Source organism: Notothenia rossii, assembly GCF_949606895.1.
Source record: "Notothenia rossii genome assembly, chromosome: 9".
Taxonomy (NCBI): domain Eukaryota; kingdom Metazoa; phylum Chordata; class Actinopteri; order Perciformes; family Nototheniidae; genus Notothenia; species Notothenia rossii.
The window spans coordinates 23,804,151-23,810,657 of NC_136907.1; the positions used below are offsets into that span (position 1 = coordinate 23,804,151).

The following is a 6,507-nucleotide window of genomic DNA, read 5'->3' on the forward strand; positions in this document are numbered from 1 at the left end:
TCTTGAAGCTGGGCGTGTCTGAAGCTTGGCGATTTTTTGCGAGCAACCAATCACATGAATCTCCCGCCCCCGAGATACAAAGCAATAGCAATGTTAAAACGAAGTAAACTGGATATAAACTCTCCAAACAGGCGAAAAAACTATCAGTTTCACCCACTGTCTCTGACACCTCCCTCCATGCCTGGTTCCTCCGGTTTGTATCCCGGTAAATAGTTCCGGTCGTAAAGAACCGGGTGATTTGCTACCGTAATATCTCGTTTGGAATATGAGGAAATGAACTGTGGTCTGGCTCTCCCAGCTTGCACGCGGTTTGATTGGCTGCGCTTGCACTGGCGGGATTTGCATAAACGGGATTTGATTGGCTGATGCCAAGCATCGAGCCTGTTCAACTTTTAATGCCGATAGATGCTCGTGATGCTTGCAAAGCCATGCCATGCTCCCCACAATGCAGTTCGGCGAAGATTAAAAATCTCGCCGAATCGCCAAGCTTCAGACACGCCCAGCTTCAAGATTTTTTGATGCCTGTAGTGTAGATGGGCCGTTAGTCAACATTTCCCAGAGAGCTTTCTTTGAAATCACCAGGTAACGCTAAAAAACATTACATTTAGATTGTATGACAAAGTGTTTATTTAATATCTCTGGCTAGCTATAGCTACTTGCTAACGGTTTAGCTTACCCCCGCGATTCAAAGTAACGTCAACGTAGAGCTAATTTATGCTTTGCTTACATGTTCGCATAGCTTGGAAGTTTACTGACATTTACATACCTTGTTTACCTGGCTCAAGTGGTGGCTCTGGGGTTGTTGTGTGAGCCACCACTTGAGAATTGTCGTCTTTTAAAAAAAAAAATGTGCTTATGTCCATCTTCAAAAACTCTGAGTCCGACCAAGCGGCAAACTCTGGGGAAGAGCCGGGACGCCAATAGGAAGTGCTACACACTGCAGTTCATATATTGGCCGATAGGCGATGGCTGCAGAAAGGAGCAATTTCCATAGAACCCATGTTAAAATGCCCAATTTTACAGCAGAAAAAAACATGTTTTCTACCCCTGGCTCCCTACATTTTATTATCGATATAGTTAGATTCCACCTTCATGATTATGGATCTGTGAGTGAATTGTTTTCTAACACGACCCTTTTATTTGTATTAGGTCTTAAAGTGTTTTCATAAATTAGGGCGTGGTCACATTGAGTGACGGCTCTGTCAAGTGACTGCTGCTGCTAGCTTCTTGTCTCTCTGCTAGCTGCTCCGTGAAGCTAGCTACAGGGACTCTGCCTGGTCAGTTCATCCAGGAAACACAACTTGAAGCAGGCCGTGGTTGTTTGTTCTTCATGCTTATATATCGGGCTATTGTGACTCGCTCTGCGGTTAAAACAGACGGTGCATGAATGCGGTTTTGCGGTAAGTTAAATTTGAGTGCTTTATTTATGTGTTAATGATTTTAATCTACGTAATGAATGTTAAGGCTTGGGTTAGCGTGTAAGCGAGTGGTAGCTACATCGGTGCTAACGATGCTTATCGTAGCCTCCAAGTTAAAATCATATAGACTGTATATATAAAGGTTAAAACAAAATAGAGAAGTGTTAAGTGTAAAGTGGGATAATACTATTGAACAAACAGTTTCTGTTTGAGGTTGATAAAATAAGGTCATCTTTGTAACTTAGAGAGATATTTTAGGTTGGAACTGTATGCATCGCTAAGGTTAATTTAAATTGGCTATGTTCAAGTATGTATACAAGCTAATGTCGAAGTAGTAGTGTATGCGAAATCAACCTCACAATAAGATGTGTGTATATTACAATTATTAATGTCATATTTCAAGATGATAACTTAGATATTATAATATGGTTGGTTGAGCTTGAGTTCATTATTGAGCTTACACGTTAAAGTCACAGTCATCTGAAGAACGAACCCAAACCTTGTTGTTTTTATGAATTGCATTACCAAATGGGTATCAAATAAACAGTAAGCATTGGTAACACAACTTCCAAAGTTACAGTAAAATAAAAAGGACCCTGACTCGGACAATACACAATCCAACATGTTCAACAGAAGAGAATCAGTTATATTGTTTGTACACATGGTACTTTACATATATATCTGTTTGTTTAAGGCAGGGGTCGGCACGCGTCCCAGCATTGGCACGCGGCACCGTAACCAGTGGCACACTAGGAATAAGTGGAATAAGAGTGCAACATATTTAAATCGTATTTTCGGATCCTGAACGAGACCCCCGCCAGAGCGCGTCTCCCCGTTACCTGCAGAAGGAAGCCATGCACGCAACGCAGCCCCGCTCTCCTTGAATCCAGGTGACTTTCTGCCGCTTTCCTCCGTGGTGCACTGCTGATCGTTTCACCACGGAGGAAAGCACTTCACTAATTGCAGTACCCATAAGGAGCTGTACAAATTCCGCAGTTTTTGCGTGGCTGTGTATTTAGTTGAAAGCCCAGTGGCGATCTGCTCATCTCTCATCGAAATAATATGCTACAAAGGGGCGGACTGGCCATCTGTGTGTTGAACTTTCCTGTCGGCTCCCAGACCGTAGTCGAGGAGGGCAGAAGCAACAAGCTTCAGGTTCAATAACCCACTTTAGCTTAAATGACTGGAGAGAGGCGAGCTCTTCTTGGGAGGCCGTTGCATTTATTTAGCTGTTCTTCTGTTTCACAAAATACATCACAGACCTCTGTTTTTCTGCTTCCTCGTTTCACTTCCAGAAACATACACACGTTCCCTCACTGTCGCTCTACCATCCACAAACACACATGCACAAGCCACACCCCTCTTTCTCTCTCTCTTAAAGGGACAGCGATATCATCTCACTCTGCATGACCCTAATATCATAACATGTGTGCTCTGGAGAATCACAGAACGGACGATCGTCCTTATTATTATGCCGTTTAAACCAACTATTGAAATGTGTTTGTTAAATTCGGCATCATAAGTTGCGTTGACAGGTCCACACACTGCTTCCCCGCAGCGAGGCTCCCCCCGCCCTCCTGCTGATAGTTGACGAGCGTCAAGCTCCTCAACCCCCCCCCCCCCCGTTGATAATTCTCGATCGTTGGCACGCTGATAACAATTTTTTTTTTAAATGGCACTTCATATCAAAAAGGTTGCCGACCCCTGGTTTAAGGTGTCCAGGTGATGCAGACAGGCTGGACCAGAGAGTGAGAGACAGAACTGGACTCCTCACAGCAGTGAACTTCAGCACAGGTACAAAGACTCTATTTTTCACACTGTACAAATAATCAAGAAAGATATTGGTTTAAATGAATTAAGTATTGACTTTAATACACTGATATACATTCCATTAAACAATACTAGATCACCTACACACCAGTGAAGTTGAGGGTTTTTTCTGTGCAAAAAGTTACATTTAGATGTTAACAAGCAATATGATTTTGTCAGCTTTCTAATTTAATGTATTGAAGGCAAAGATATTTAACACATAGTGAGAACTGCTACTATTTATCTCGGAATATTGTTCAAAACAAGTGGTAAAAGTTATTCTTTCAGTGAGACAACAGAGCAAGCTTCTACAGTTGCACTCCGTTTTGATAACAGTTAAATATTATTTTGATAACATATATTTCAATGTTGATGAACTTCATACTTTTCATTCATAATCTGATTGTCTTTGTAGCTCACTGTTGAAATAAAAAAAATTACAATTACAAAATAATTATATCTACAGCCCCTAAACACACAAACACATCGCTTTCATAAATAACACACTTGTTCTGCAATAATATGTTTTTTGTTTCCTGTAATTTTTGTCAGGAAAGGACATGCCTGAAAGACACAACATTTTCTCCTTCTCTGAGCGTCAAGAAGAACATCCAAGAGGAAAATTAAACGCTGATGCTATGAGATTTTAAGACCAGTACACTAAGAAACTACTTTTATTGTAAAAACAGTCAGCTGATCGAATGCACCTATTTCCACATCTACACTCCATCAGCTAATTATTTCTATTTGCCTCGCTTTATGAGCTTCACATCACTTGTGCCTTGTACCGCAGAGTTTGCAACGTCACAAATAAATGGGGCCAATCTTCAGTCAGATGTGAATGTGTAATCTAACATTTTCAGTAAGAATAATGGACAAAAGGAGTGCAAATAGAAATACAATTTATTGAAATGTGAACCAAAACTTAATCAAACATGTTTTAAATAAAAAGCACATATGGACAGAAGGTGTAAAACTATTAAATGTATAAGTAAACACATTTAGTCAAATAAAGTGACAGACTAGGCCTGTGCAGTTGGTATCAGCTATGCCCAGCATGGGCTCCTCCATCAGGCCTGGACCTCCTCACAGAGGAAAGACCTTCAGTCCTCTCCAAACCAACAGACAGGACGTCCATCACACGGAGGTTTCTCCCTGAAGTCTCTAAAGTTTTATGGACTCCACGCTGTCTCAATCCGTCCATATGAGAGGGGAAAAATGAAAATAACAAATGCTTTAGACAATAAGAAACCTAAAGTTGACTGTTGAGTTGCTCAATTTTTTTAGATTGTCAATACTATTACTGTATAACTAATATATCAGGTTAAGAGGCACATTCAAATAAAGATTGGTCTTTAAATACATGTTGTCTTTTGAATTGTTTGTCTAAAGTCAAGGATCTAGAACTGGTACTTAGTTTTAATGATACAGTCTGGTTATTATGCTGTTGGGAGGAGGCCTCACAGGTAAGAGCACTAACTAGCTACCATCACATGTACCTTAGCTTGACTTAAATGTATTAAACGTATAATTAAGTGATATCAAAATATAAATAACTAATGTCATGCAAACATATTAATATTTGCTTGATTCCAGTGTTGAATTTAGCACAATTGCATACAAACGTTAAGGGATTTAAAAATTCTTTAGTATTAGGCTAAAAACTCAATAACTTAGATTATTATTTATAGTTTTGCTGAATAGTTTCATGTCCCTTTACCTTAGAAAAATAAAATGCCACGGCAGCGTGCAGATGTTAGCTTAGCTTGGTAGCTTCAGCTAGCTCTGGAACTTTCTGCTCGGTGGCAGCAGGTCCCGCCTCGGCTCCGCCTCTTTGCCCTTATTTGGAGCAGGCTGGAGAAGGCGGGAGTTGAACTCTGACGTCACTGACGCCTACTAAGGGCTTCTCGGCAACTCTGCAGAATCCTATGGGTGACGTCACGGACCCTACGTCCATTTATATACACAGTCTATGAGTCCGACTGACAGTTTAAACATTGTCACAGCTCAATGGACAGGTAGGCCTACCTGTCAGCCAATAAGACAGATGTTTATTTCCATTGAACTCTCTGGTTGGTCTGGTGTCTTGCCTCTGTTGCATTCACTGAACACGGGAAATTACAATCCTGCCGTCCTCTTTAGTGTCATGATGAGGTTCAGGTAAAGCATGGTTAATGTATTATATTATTGACTCAATAATATAATACATGACTTTGAGAGTAGGCAATCTAGGCATATTAACACAATTAATTAAACATACTTATCACGGCGACGGTGTACTGAGATTATTTTTTTTTCTTCATTTTTTTTGTTGTTGCTAGGGGGCCCCTTAGTGGCTGCGGGGTCCTAAGCAGCCGCTTATGTTGCTTGATGGGTCGGGCCGGCTCTGGATGTACTCTAGGATTGCAACAACAAAGTCCATTCTTTGCCCATTGCAGCCTTGTCTAATGGAAAGCCCTTTCTGACCTCATGGTTATCTTGGATAGCACCAGTACATATGTCTTTGCAGATCTTTTGACAGTGCCCTCACCCTCTCGAAGCCCTTTTGTGCTCATAGAAATGAAAAAGTATCCTTTTGTCAGAGTCAGCCAGATCACAACTCAAATAACTGTGACCTGAAGGTTGGGCACTAACCTCTTTCTTGTCTCTCTCATGGACAATTTAAGACCGCCCCCTGTAAATCTCATTGTGGAGGGAGAAAAAACGCAAGGGGAATGAAATATGAGAAACACGATACAGGAAATGAGGCCAAAAGAGGTTATATTGCAGAGATAGAGATGGTGGAGATGGGAGTCATTGAGGAGTCTCACAGCAGATGGGCTTGCCTGGTTTCCAACGCAGATGGTTTAATAAGGTTTTTCCAAGATTTCAACAGTTAAGGCTTGCTTAGCTGGCAGTCTGGTCATCTTGGATAAGAGCAATATAATGTGTATTTAAATAGGAACACCTTGTATTCTAAGGAGAATACATTACACTTACAATACCATTTCTAAAAGCTAAGAGACAAACTGTATGGTCGCTTTCTGCAATAAGCTACACTGTTTTCCAGAACTCAGCAGCCTACCAAGTTTGTCTTTTTTGAGAATATTATATTTGTAGATTTAAAAGAAGTAGCTGCAACTCATTCAATCAAGACTCTTATTGCTACATCTTCACACAATCAAATCAGAACTCACAGTCCTGCAGCGTAAATAGAATAAGCAGTCCAATCTCCAAGAAATATCCTCTGTGCCAAATTGTCTGTAAGTGAATGACACACAGATATGTGAGATAGAAATGA

At 40.7% G+C, this 6,507-nt stretch overlaps 2 long non-coding RNA genes across 2 annotated transcripts; one reads left to right on the forward strand and one right to left on the reverse strand.

Moving 5' to 3' along the window:
- The first annotated feature begins 1,295 nt into the window (after nt 1-1,295).
- Nucleotides 1,296-3,962, forward strand: LOC307020248. The gene is made up of 3 exons (XR_013802818.1): nt 1,296-1,400; nt 3,133-3,212; nt 3,780-3,962. It is a non-coding gene; the product is annotated as an uncharacterized lncRNA (long non-coding RNA).
- Nucleotides 3,963-4,108: 146 nt separating this feature from the next.
- On the reverse strand, nt 4,109-5,051 carry LOC307020249. Its single transcript, XR_013802819.1, has 2 exons — nt 4,948-5,051; nt 4,109-4,413 (listed from the first exon to the last, which is right to left on the reverse strand). It is a non-coding gene; the product is annotated as an uncharacterized lncRNA (long non-coding RNA).
- Nucleotides 5,052-6,507: the final 1,456 nt, after the last annotated feature.